We start from the raw sequence: 13,517 nt of genomic DNA, 5'->3' as shown, positions 1-13,517 counted from the left end.
GACAAACACATAAACCTGACTCTTAGAAAGCAAACACGCATGCAATCGGGGAGACGAACGCGAGTACAGCAGCCTCGGTTAAACCTTCACTCGCACCCCGGAGAAAGCAGCAGGCATGTTTATGGGAGAGCGCAGCCTATCAGCGAAAACGTTCTCCTGCTTCTCATTCCCGAGAGGAGAAAATATTTTTAAAAAAAAAAAAAAAAAAAAGAGAAGAAAGGGGCATTTCTCATTTTATTGGGAAAGATGGACGTGTCTGCTGCAAGCACCCGGGAGGGCGGTGCTGACCGGGGCCAGGGACACCGACCGGAACCACAGAACGAGCCCCGCGGGAGCCGCGAGAGCCGCCCGGGGGAGCCCCAGCGCGCCCCGGGGAAAGCCTCGCCGCTTCGGGGCTGCCCGCCTGACCCGTGCGCGGGCCGACGCCGGGTCCGCGGCCGCGATCGGGCCTTTTGTTGCGGCGCCGCGCCGGGCACCGGGAAGGGCTTCAGCGGCCCGCACTGGGCGCTCGCCCTGCCTGCCCGGCGCGGGGGGTGGGGGGAGGCCGCGCCGCCCCCGCGCAGCAACAGCAGCGGCAGCCACCGCCGGCCGCCCCGCCGGGGGCTCGGGGGCGGCTCCCCTTGCCCTCCCCGAGGGCGGGCCTGGCCGCGGGGCGGGGGAGGGAACGGGGCGGCCCGGCGCCCCGCACGCCAGTACCCGCCCCGGCCCCTCCGCGCCTCCTCCCCCGGCCTCGGCGTCCCCGGCCCGCTGCCGCCACCACACCGCCCCTGGGGGGGGGGGGGGGGGGGGGGAGCCGGGGGTGTCCTGGCCCTGGCGGCAGCCGCCCCCCACCCCCGCGAGCCGCGGGGACCACGGGCGCGAGAGCGCCGCACGCGCACACCCCCCGCGCGCGCGCACACACATGCATGCACACACGCGCGCGCACACACACACACACACACCCCGCTCGCCTCGCTCCCAAAATGGCGCCGCTCCGAGCCGCAATGCTCTGCGCGCACAAGCCTCGCGAGAGTTGCCGCGCGACCCCGCGGGAGCCCGGGGCGGAGCTTCTCGGGCGCCGCCAAGGGTGCGACCCCGCCCCCGCCCCGTCGGCGGGAGCCCCCCTGCCGTGACGTCACGGAACAATCCCGAACGTTCCGCGCGGGGCGGCGGGGGAATCCCCAACGCGCGCCCCGCCCCCGCCCCGCCCCGCCCGCGGGAGTCCCCGGCGCCGCCGTAATTAACCGTGCAGCGGCGCCACCCCTACCGGCACGGGAGGCAGCGGCAGCCCCGGCCGGCGGTACGACGCTGCGGTGCCGAAACGGGTCAACGCAACCGAGACGCGGGCTCAGGGCGCGGTCGGGTCGAACCAGCCCGGGCGGGCGCCGCGGGACCCCGGCTGGCCGCGGGAAGGTCCGTGTGCCGCGTACGTGGGCGGGAGCGGTCGGCGAGCGCGGTGCCGGCCCCCGAGAGCAGCGCCGTCGGTGTCCGGCAGAGTCCCGCTGCCCCCGTGACGAGGCGCGTAGGCGGCGGGGAGCGCAGCGGGCACCGGGGAGCGCAGCGGGTCCCTACCGCTGCCGGCAGAGCGGGGGCCCGGGGCAAGGCTGAGCGCAGCTCGCACGGGCAGCGGGGTTAAATCGCGGCGCCGGCAGGGCCTCAGGCCAGTGAAAAAAGCCGATGACCGCCATTTAAGCAACCAACCAAAAATTAGCATCTTCACCGAATCGACAGGAATAGCTGCAATTTACAAGCTTGAGAGAGGAAACGTGCTTAACTTGCACGCAGCCCTTCGGCTGAAAGAAACGTGACGGATTTTTGCAGCCTGGGAACTAAATGTCTTGAATTAACGTTTTGCGATTTGGAAATCTCATTTCCTACGCAAGTCAAATTATTTTGCAATTAATTACGTGAAAAATTAAATACACAAAATTATGTTTAAATATTATTAGAAAGGGTACTGGCAAGTGTTTTTAGAGCCTGCATTTGATTCTGGATTTTCTTTCAATGGCAGGGTATGAGATTTAAATTGTTGTAGGAAATTAAATTATGCACTGATTTTTTACAATTCCCAGAAAAGTTACTAGACATTAACAACTCAGAAATTTAGAGAGTACAAAATACATGAGAGTTTCATCTTTATTATACAAAAAGGTAGAAACTGTATTGTATCACAGAATGGTTTGGGTTGGAAGGGACCTCAAAGACCATCTAGTTCCACACCCCCTGCCACGGGCAGGGACACCCTCCACTAGACCAGGTTCCTCAAAAACTGACAGAACCTCTGAAACTATGAGCCCAGTTACCTTCAGCTCAACCCTGAGTAGTCACCCCAAGTTTCAATTCCTAACAGCAACGGTGTTTTTCTAGGTTCCCATCACAATCATGACTGCATTGCACTCTCCTTTCTCTGTCTCATCCTTGAAATTGTTTGTCCTTTTGTTTTCCTTGACCTGTGCTGCAGGACTGAGGCTCACGAGGCAGGGTGAAGGAGCATAACCCATGCCCCTCGGTTATTTTCATAAACAGGAAAGGCAGGGCAGTGTTCTGCAACCTGGCCCGACTGTGAACCACCGCTTCAGCTGAGGAGCCAAGTCCGATGCCTCTACATGGTGTCACTCGGACCATACTACCAAAACTGCCCATGCTCTCAAGTTTCATTATTAAAATCTGTTTCAAACTAGTAATTTATAACCTACAGATTGATCAATTTAACTCGTATCGGACATATGCTGCAGTACTAGCTAGAAGGTAACACGTTTGTTCAATCAGGAAAAGTCACCAAAAACATCTCAGGACTCCAGGACTCACTATCCTGTGTGCTTCAAACACATGTAATATCAAGAAATCTCTGACCTGAAAAGGGATCATAGACAACTCCCAGAGCAAAGTAGACAATCCTAAAATATAATGGGTAACAGTATCTAGGAAAACAAGGTAAGAGGTGAACCCAAAGCACCATGAAAACGCAGTGTATAAAGTCAATAACGCATTTCCAGGCCACGTTGACAACACACACTTAAGGCTATATTAATGATCTGAAATGACCTCTCAATTCATTTGAGTGAGTTATGGCTAAAGCCTCCACTCTGCACAGCTATTCTGAGCATCTTCTGGCTTTGCAATACATTATACACTGTGGGTATCAAAAGAGAAACACAGAGAAAGTAGCAGGAGACTATCAACTAATCCATATCAGTACTCCTAATAGATTACTGTTTGTGTTGCTTCATATATGATCCTTCTATTTCCTTCCAGTGACAACCACCACATCAATTTTAGTAACCACAGGAAAAGCTGTGATAGTGATTGGGGAAATTATTTTAAAGCAGTAATGGGAAATAGGTTTGATTTATATCTCTTTAATTGTTTAATAAAAGAAGGTATAATGCCATGTCCACTTCATGAAAAGCAAGGCTTTGACCCAGCAAACAGCTGAGGTGATGTCCTTACCTTGCTAGCATCAATGGCAAACCTCACACTGAAATCAAGAGCTCTTCTCTTTTAACTCATCAGAGTTTACGTGTCACAAGCATTCAAGCATTTCTAGCAAAGTCAACAGGACCATTCTTAGTGTGTGAGGATTAGTTTAAAGGAATTAATTTGCAAGCCTGCTGGATATAAATTTGGTTTGTGAAAAGGTTCCTGCCATGCACAGCCTAACTATACGAGCTGGCTCTTGTGGTATTCACAGAGTTTATATGAGCAGAACAATGCTTGTACTAATAGAGATTGTTTTGTTTGTATGGGGAATAATTAAATTACACTGATAAAACCATACGTGTTCCATTACTAATCCTAGCATAAATATAGTCACTGTCTGTCATGAAGAACAAGAGGAAAGACAGAAGATTCCCAGAATGGCAAATTCGCAAAGCAATATTTATAGTATTTTTTGTTTATAAAATGTGTTATTTGGTCTTCTGAACCCAAACTGTACCTGGATCTTCAAAAGTTTATAGAGCACAGACAAGGGCAAGAGCATTAAAGTCATTGAAATTTAACAGAAACAGCTTCCAAAGCTAGGTAGGCTGAGCAGAACACATCTGTTTTGGAAAATTGCTGCAGGAGGTTATGATGACACTTATGCTGGAAATTAATGGGGGGGCGGGGGGGGGCGGCACGACATATCTCCATACGAACAGTTCCCTTTTGTTAAACAAAATTGGAAAAGGCGGCCAAGATTTTTGCCACAGATGCTCAGATGTTTTTAAAAAGTCCTTTCCAAAAACCATGATATAAGCGAAGGGTAACACATGGAGAATTGAGCCAACAGTTGAGATTTAAGAATTACTGTTTTTGAATGACTGAGGTACCTCTGGGTAGTTTGATGAAGAGAGAAGAAAAACACATTTAACACTTTCATCCAAATTTAGTATTCTGGATACTGTATGTAATTTAATGCTCTCTTTGGTGTAGAGCAGTCTACAGACTGTGAGATAACTGAAGAGTGAGAGATCATTCCATGTGCAGGGACTGTCTACATCGATACATGAAAGCATTGAATAAATACAATGAAACAAAAATGTATAGGAAATGGTGAGGTATAAGAAATGAAACCATAAATATTTTAACTCCCACCAAATACTAATGATCCATATTTAAATACAAGTCTTAGAACTCATTTTAATATGAAAAATGTATAATTAATTTAAAAATAAATTATTTACTGAACAAACTTGGACGATGGGACAAAGTATGAGACCAAAAGTTTAAAAAGTATTTTGACAGGTATTTGAAGCGTGCTGACTTTCATTTGTTCTAGGAGTAGAATACAAGATACTTCTGCGAGTATATTACACACTCAGATTGTTAATTAAGCAAATATTAAAGAAAAATATGGAAAAATACCAAATTCCTTACTATTGCACATTTTTGTGCCACTCCATGAAGAAGTACAAAACACTTAACCCTATATTAAAAACCCAGTGTGCCCAATATGCAATCAGTCTGAACCAAAGAATCAGGCAGAAGGCCAAAATCAAAATTTTTATATAACAGGTTTAAAATCTGATTAATACAGATTTGATATAGAAAGCTCCTGATGCAATGAGCCCAATATTTAAAAACTAGACAGAAAATAGCCACCTAATATTAATTAAAAAAACAATTTTGATGTATGTTCTTCTCAACAGAGGAGTATTTGTACAATCAGATCCAAAGCACAGTGATAATTCCTCAGTACAAACACAGTTCTAATAAAAAGTCCTTGTTGCAAAGTTTTAAATATCTTTCAGCAGCACGTTCACAATATGAAACATTTTAAGTAATAAAATTAAAAGAAAGGAATTAGTATACAAAAGTACAAAGCATCATCTAGTCGTTATTTGCAGTAACGCGATGAACACTAGTACAAAGTATCTGTACTTGTCTATTTATATCTATTGTCTCTTCCAGGAAAGGAAAGTAAGATGACTTTTGCAGTTGCTTCAAGATTTCAGTGGGTCTAACTACACAAATAAGACAAAGGGATTTGACTGTATTAAAGAATTTACCATTATTATTATTTGCATTGAAGGATGTATAACCTCTAGTTATTTGATTTTTCAACAGTTCTGAGCATCTCAGTGTCCAATGCACTTCAATACAATTACCAAGTGCTAAACAGGTCTGAAAATTAAAACACAAGTGCTTGTTGACTCATTCTTTTCTGAAGAACTTTAATATCAAAATTACCACTGGCGTTGATGGGAGCAGCATTTTGGGCCAAGACTTCAATAAAGCTGTAGGTAACAGTTCATATTTTGAAACAATACCTAGGTATTAATTTTGAATGACACATTGTTGTGGTTTAACCCAGCTGGCAGCTAAAATAACCACACAGCCCTTCGCTCAATCCGCTCCTCCCCCTACCCCCCCCCAGTAGGATGGGGGAGAGAATCGAAAAGAAAAAGGTAAAACTCATGGGTTGAGATAAAGACAGTTTAATAGGACAGAAGAGGATAATAATAAATAATAATAATACAACAAAGCAAGTGCAAACAATTGCTCACCACCCAAAGCTGATGCTCAGCTGGTTCCTGAGCCACACCACCTCCAGCCCACCCCCCAGTTACATACAGAGCGTGACATCATATGGTACAGAATACCCCTTTGGCCAGTTTGGGTCAGCTGTCCTGGCTGTGTTTCTTGGGCGCCCTACACCTTCTCGTTGGCAGGGCAGTGTGAGAAGCTGAAAAGTCCTTGACTGCTTGGCAACACCTGAAAACATCAGTGTGTTATCAACATTATTCTCATCCTAAATCCAAACCACAGCACTACACCAGCTGCTAGGAAGACAATTTAACTCTATCCCTGCCGAAACCAGGACACACATAAGTATAAATTTGGCCTATATTATTGAAATTAATTAATCATTTTATCTCTCTCAAGATAATGACTGTTTCTACCTGCAGGAATCAGCATCTTGGTGACACTAGTGAAAAGGCAGGACAAGAACTCAGAGGCTGTTCTTTTGTTATACTAATCGGAAGGTAAAAAGATTATTAAGAATCAAGCTTTTGAAAGAGCAGCTTCTCCTTTTCAAGTTTTCCACCTATATTGTAACTGAAAATAGCCTGACTAGTACCTTTTTCCCCTTTAACAGTAAAAGCATCCATCTCCAAGAATACAGCTCAGAAACATTGGGCAGTATTAAATCAAGGGTAATTTGAAACTATTTTAATGGTTTATCTATATTAAGTTGTATTCCTTTCATGTAAGTTATCCAGCTAATGAATTGAGGTTAAAAGGGTGCAATTGTTCTTCAAGTATGTCCCAGATGAATGTTGTCTACATGATATTTATTCTGTTGAAGGATAACATCATGCTATATACCTTCTCTAAAATAATGAGCACATAAATCCTAAATGTACTCAACTTCGGCCCTGTTCCACCCAGGAAAGTGAAATAACAGCAAGTGAATACCCCATTGTTCTAAATTTCATGAGGAACTTAATAACTGTTAATCACAATAAACAATTTTGATGCAAAAGGAACAAGTTGAAGGAATTATGAACTGAACATGCAATATCAAGTGGCTCCTTTTTCATAAGATGTTTGTCTTTACCCTACCCTTTTATCTATAAAATAAAATTCCTATATTTTCCCCAAAATGAACCTAGCTAACTTGTGAACTTAGACCATGTTAATTTTTAAATAAGGAGACCAGACGATCAGCATGATGATAGGATCTTGCACATACTTAAATATGAGCAGATCTCATTTTAATGCAGGTACATTTCATAGCCAAATCTATTTGCTTTATCCCTTTTTCTGTATTGACAGCAACTTGGCATTTTATTTCCTCCCATTTTTTAAAGACAAGATTAATTTAGAAACTTTTCACATCCAAGTGAAGAAAACCATTTTTGTAAGGATTTTCCGTAAGTTTTGCCCACCGTCAATGTACGTATTACCATGGTTTTTAAAAGTATGTTTAGTTACTACAGAGGCGCATGTCAGGAAACTGGCCCAGGAGATGTGCTGTTTCTCTACACAGACAGACCCGATGAAGGAATTGCATGTAGAAAAGTCTGTGTCTTCCCAGCTATACTAACTGATCTAATTAATAGAATAATGTCTCCCTACTTTACCCCCCCCGCCCCAAAAAAAGACACAAACTTAAACCACTTTTTAGATCTGTTTGCTAGAACCACTAGAAGCATAGTTTTTGTCATATATACCAAACACTATGGGACATAACTCACAGTTCAAAGATCTGAGTTTTGTGGCATGATCCCCCAAAAGAACTACCATCAAGGTTGATAGAGCGGGCTTAGCTGTTGCAGACCCTTACCTTTAGTACCAATCAGCCTTTGAGAGAAAAAAATGCATCACATGATCAAAGTAAGATTCACTTCCAAGTATTTTTAAGAAAGACTAAAACTAGCTGACTAGCAGAAGATTTCTTCCATCTTTAAACCACACTGAAATGCCTCAGCAAAACTTTAGTATTCTATGAAGGTTAAATGCAAAAGGTTAAAGAGGGAAATCTACCTGTTTCTCAGCTGCTCCTCTTTCTCTATTTTGCCCTTCATGGATGAAAACAGGCAGCAAAAGTTTCTACTATATCTGTTGCGTGGTTCTGTCACCTGAAACTTTGCAAAAATAACCCCAACCAACAAAAAAAATCCCCAAAAACCAAAACAAAACCACCAAACCCCAAACCACCAAGGAAATTAATGGTATGAAAGGCTGTGAACAGTGTCAAAAGCAAATGAAATATTTTCTCAGACTTATATTTCTGGAGCTATGTTATGCTGTTTCCAGATCCCTCTGAACAAATTTCAGAGGCTCTCTTTTATTTGTTCCGAATTGGCAATTTAGAGATATGGTTCCTTCCTACAGGACACCAACCCAATGTGTACTCATGGAGCAGATCCTCCAGGAAACTATGCTCAGGCACATGGAAAATAAGGAGGTGACTGGTGACAGCCAACATGGCTTCACTAAGGGCAAGTCGTGCCTAACAAATTTGGTGGCCTTCTATGATGGGGTTACAGCATCAGTGGATAAGGGAAGAGTGACAGACGTCATCTACCTGGACTTGTGCAGAGCATTTGACACTGTCCCACATGACACCCTTGTCTCTAAATTAGAGAGACATGGATTCCATGGATGGTGGATAAGGAATTGGCTGGATGGTCGCACTCAAAGAGTTGCACTCAATTGCTACACGTCCAAGTGGAGAACAGTGATGAGTGGTGTTCCTCAGGGGTCAGTACTGGGACCGGCACTAACATCTTGGTCGGCAACATGGACAGTGGGATCGAGTGCACCCTCAACAAGTTTGCTGACAACACCAAGCTGTGTGGTGTGGTTGACACGCTGGAGGGAAGGGATGCCATCCAGAGGGACCTTGACAGGCTGGAAAGGTGGGCCCATGCAAACCACATGAAGGCCAAGTGCAAGGTTCTTCACGTAGAGTCCTGCATGTGGGTTGGGGCAATCCCAAGCACAGCTACAGGCTGGGTGGAGAATGGATTGAGAGCAGCCCTGAGAAGAAGGACTTGGGGGTATTGATTGATGAGAAGCTCAACACGAGCCGGCAGTGTGCGCTTGCAGCCCAGAAAGCCAACCGTGTCCTGGGCTGCATCAAAAGAGGTGTGACCAGCAGGTTGAGGGAGGTGATCCTGCCCCTCTACTCTGCTGTTGTGAGACCCCACCTGGAGTGCTGCATCCAGCTCTAGGGGCCCCAGTATAAGACAGACATGGAGCTGTTGGAGCGAGTCCAGAGGAGGGCCACAAAGCTGATCAGAGGGCTGGAGCACCTCTCCTGTGAGGACAGGCTGAGAGAGTTGGGGTTGTTCAGCCTGGAGAAGAGAAGGCTCCGGGGAGATCTAATTGTGCCTTACCAGTACCTGAAGGGGCCTACAGGAAAGATGGTGAGGGACTGTTTATGAGGGAGTGTAGTGATAGGACAAGGGGTAATGGGTTTAAGCTGAAGGAGGGTCGATTTAGATTAGGTATTATGAAGAAATTCTTCACAATGAGGGTGGTGAGGCACTGGAACAGGTTGCCCAGAGAAGCTGTGGATGCCCCCTCCCTGGAAGTGTCCAAGGCCAGGTTGGATGGGGCTTTGGGCAACGTGGTCTAGTGGAGGGTGTCCCTGCCTGCAGCAGGAGGGTTGGAACTAGATGATCTTTGAGGTCACCATTCTGTGATTCTATGATTCATACTCTTATATAGTGGCATTTTTGTATGTTGCTATTAGAAACTCCTGGTATTTGTAAATAAGTAGAAAATAAATTTGAAATCCCTGAAATGCAAACTTTAATCTATGAAGATGATGCAAGAACTTCAAATCAGCATTGTCTCATTTTGATTTTCACTTCTGTCAGAGATCCTGCATTAGACTTTTGCCAAGTATTTTTTAACTTTTCTGTGCAGAATATAGATGCTTGTGTATCTTTGTGAACTTATTGAAAGACAATGATGATACTTTTTGTAAACTTGCTAATTATTATAAATTGACTCAAAAGAAATAGGTAAAAATGCCCTCAAAACATAAGTACAGGGCTTAATGTTCAGGAAACATTGCTTCTCAGTCCTTCCAAAACAACGATATCCTGTTACACTATACTAACTTTGGCAGAATGGCTAACAACATTGCTTTACTAAGTAAAAGCAAGTTTCCTGCAAATATTTTTCAAATTATGATGGCTATGGCATATGCATTTAAAATATTGACAGACACCAAAAAGCACAATGTTTTTTCCTTCATACCATGTGACACATCTGCTGATACTATAAAATGAAAATTAGTGAGGTGTAATACTAAGGAGAAATTGTTTCTCGTCATGCTCTTAATTGTTTACAATTTACTCACACACCTACCCTTTCATTAAAAACTCCTACAGTCCTCCTTGCCCAACAGTAAGGCATACGGAGGAGATACTGGGTCATCTGTTTTTCTATGCGTAGCTGACTAACAGTTGTTTTCATTTATATTGCAAGTGAAGTCACATGTCAGTATAAGTACAATTGCAAAGCTGCTTTCTCTAAGCAAGAAGCCCTTCCTGGGAAAGCTGGGGCCTTGAGGGAGCATGGGACTCATCCCCTTCACACCACGATTATCCCACCCCTGCAGTGATAAAACCAGGAGGGCTGCAGGGTACAGCCTAAGGTGGGTGCCTGATAACAAGCCTTCCTTAGACTCCCTCTGTAAAATGCCTGAGGGAGCTGTGGTGGGCAGGAGCTCCATGGGGGTGAGTGCCTGCTAAAGGAACAGGCAGGAACATGCCACCTGGGAAGTGAGAGGGTGCATTACAGGTGCTTGGAGAAGACTCTGGAGTCTAGAAAGAGGGACAAATTCAATACAGGCTATGCAAGTAACATGTAAAAGAAGCTTGAGGGCAAACTAACCAAGATGCTGGCCAACTAGAACCCCCTTGGCACTTTAAACTGAATGAAAAATAAACCCAAATAAATACAAACAATTATTCCAGTCAAGGATGATTCACTGAAAAGCTGCTTCTCCTGGTAGAGGGGAACTGATGGAGTGACTTGGCCAGGAGATTGAGGCTGCCTAAGTTCCTGCTACAATAACTAACATTTTATTTACAACTATTTATGATGATATACAAATGAAATTGTTTAAATTCACAAAAGAAACCATAAAAAAATCTCCTAAATTAAAATATTTGTTATGCTCACATTACACCATCTTTTATGTAATTACCAGTAACGTCATTACATGCAAGTGCTGTATCTGTCTGTAAATCTGGGTAAAACATCTCCTTGCTGTAAATCTGCTGGCTGTTGGTAAGCTTCACCAAAAATAAGCTGTTTTGCCTATTACTAAAATTAAATTATTATTATTACCATAAGTAAATAATTTTTTCTCCATGTTCTTTGGTGAGAAATTAAACTTTATTTTTTATAAAGATAACAGAATACTAAAAGCTTGGGAATGAAGTAAGGGAAACTATTCCCTTTCAAAATTTGGCATGAGAGGTAAGTAAGCAACACTATTTAAAAAAGTCAAACTTACTTATATTATACTGGAGTCCAATTAGTACTGCAGAAAGGTGTGTTACTTGCACTCACAAAAGTTAAAGTGCTGGGAGACAGAAACAACTAGGGAATTAAAAAAACTTACTTTGTGTATTGTCATGGTTTAACCCAGCTGGCAGCCAAAACAACCACACAGGCATTTGCTGACTTTCCCCTCTGCCCAGTGGGATGGGAGAAGAGAAATGAAAAGAAAAAGGTAAAACTCATGGGTTGAGATAAAGACAGTTTAATAGGACGGAAAAGGAAACAATAATAACAATAATAATATACAAAACAAGTGATGCACAGCACAATTGCTCACCACCTGAAGCCGATGCTCAGCTAGTTCCCAAGCGGCCCCACCTCCAGCCCATCCCCTGGTTATATACCGAGCATGACATCGTATGGTACAGAATACCCCTTTGGCCAGTTTGGGTCAGCTGTCCTGGCTGTGTCCCCTCCCAGCTTCTTAGGCGCCCTACACCTTCTCGTTGGCAGGGCAGTATGAGAAGCTGAAAAGTCCTTGACTGCTTGGCAACACCTGAAAACATCAGTGTGTTATCGAGTGCACCCTCAGCAAGTTTGCCAATGACACCAAGCTGTGTGGTGTGGTTGACATGCTGGAGGGAAGGGATGCCATCCAGAGGGACCCTGACAGGCTGGAAAGGTGGGCCCATGCAAACCACATGAAGTTCAACAAGGCCAAGTGCAAGGTCCTGCACATGGGTCGGCACAATCCCAAGCACGACTACAGGCTGGGTGGAGAATGGATTGAAAGCAGCCCTGAGAAGAAGGGCTTGGGGGTATTGATTGATGAGAAGCTCAACACGACCCAGCAGCGTGCGCTTGCAGCCCAGAAAGCCAACTGTATCCTGGGCTGCATCAAAAGCAGCATGACCAGCAGGTCGAGGGAGGTGATCCTGCCCCTCTACTCTGCTCTTGTGAGACCCCACCTGGAGTGCTGCATCCAGCTCTAGGGGCCCCAGTACAGGAGAGACATGGAGCTGTTGGAGCGAGTCCAGAGGAGGGCCACAAAGCTGATCAGAGGGCTGGAGCACCTCTCCTATGAGGACAGGCTGAGAGAGTTGGGGTTGTTCAGCCTGGAGAAGAGAAGGCTCCGGGGAGATCTAATTGCGCCTTCCAGTACCTGAAGGGGCCTACAGGAAAGATGGGGAGGGACTGTTTATCAGGGAGTGTAGTGACAGGACAAGGGGTAATGGCTTTAAGCTGAAGGAGGGTCGATTTAGATTAGATGTTAGGAAGAAATTCTTTACTGTGAGGGTGGTGAGGCACTGGAACAGGTTGCCCAGAGAGGCTGTGGATGCCCCCTCCCTGGAAGTGTTTAAGACCAGGCTGGATGAGGCTTTGGGCGACGTGGTCTAGTGGAGGGTGTCCCTGCCTGCAGCAGAAGGGTTGGAACTAGATGATCTTTGAGGTCCCTTCCAACCCAAACCACTCTATGATTCTATGACATTGTTCTCATCCTAAATCCAAACCACAGCACTATACCATAGCTGCTAGGAAGAAAATTAACTCTGTCCCTGCCAAAACCAGGACACATATCCATTTTCTATTGCAAATACGATCCCCAAAACAATGGTATCTGCACAACAAACAATGTGATTCAGAGTAGTAAGTGATGTTCCTAATACACAGATGGGGTTCCTTCTTTCCTCCCATCTCAAAGCTCAAAGAATATAGATTTGTGGGAGATAGTGACTTCTATTTTTACAATTTAATTTTTTCCAGTAAGTTAAATACTGCTGGGACATGGTCATCCATAACATCAAACTATTAGGATGGTCCCTGCATGCTTCTTGCCCTGCTCCCCACCAACCTGCCTCCTCAGTACCCTTTGGGGCTTATTGTGCTCAACAGTCCATCTGCATCAGGTGGCCTCTGAAAGAAGCAGAGGTTTTGCTAGCAGAGATGTGGGTAGTTCTGTGCTGTTTGATGGTTTTAATGCCTAGGAAACATCCCTGAGCATATTTAACTTACTAGTAGATATACAGCCAAAGGGTCTAAGACCAGCTCCGTTGCCTGAACAAGTAGGGTTTACTTTTTGT

The 13,517-nt window shown here is 44.9% G+C and overlaps 1 protein-coding gene across 3 annotated transcripts in view; it reads right to left on the bottom strand.

The window, feature by feature from the left end:
* Positions 1-1,002, bottom strand: part of GPBP1 (GC-rich promoter binding protein 1) — a 39,275-nt gene extending 38,273 nt beyond the window's left edge. Inside the window, exon 1 of one of the 3 annotated variants that reach the window (XM_054810097.1) lies at positions 942-1,002. The gene's annotated coding sequence lies outside the window, so the exon portion shown is untranslated. The remainder of the gene's footprint in view (positions 1-941) is intronic. The other 2 variants (XM_054810099.1, XM_054810098.1) reach the window with 2 other exon arrangements.
* Between the last annotated feature and the right edge of the window lie 12,515 nt (positions 1,003-13,517).

This window comes from Grus americana, chromosome Z (assembly GCF_028858705.1).
Source record: "Grus americana isolate bGruAme1 chromosome Z, bGruAme1.mat, whole genome shotgun sequence".
In the NCBI taxonomy this organism is placed as follows: Eukaryota; Metazoa; Chordata; class Aves; order Gruiformes; family Gruidae; genus Grus; species Grus americana.
This window is presented reverse-complemented; position numbering and strand designations above follow the sequence as displayed.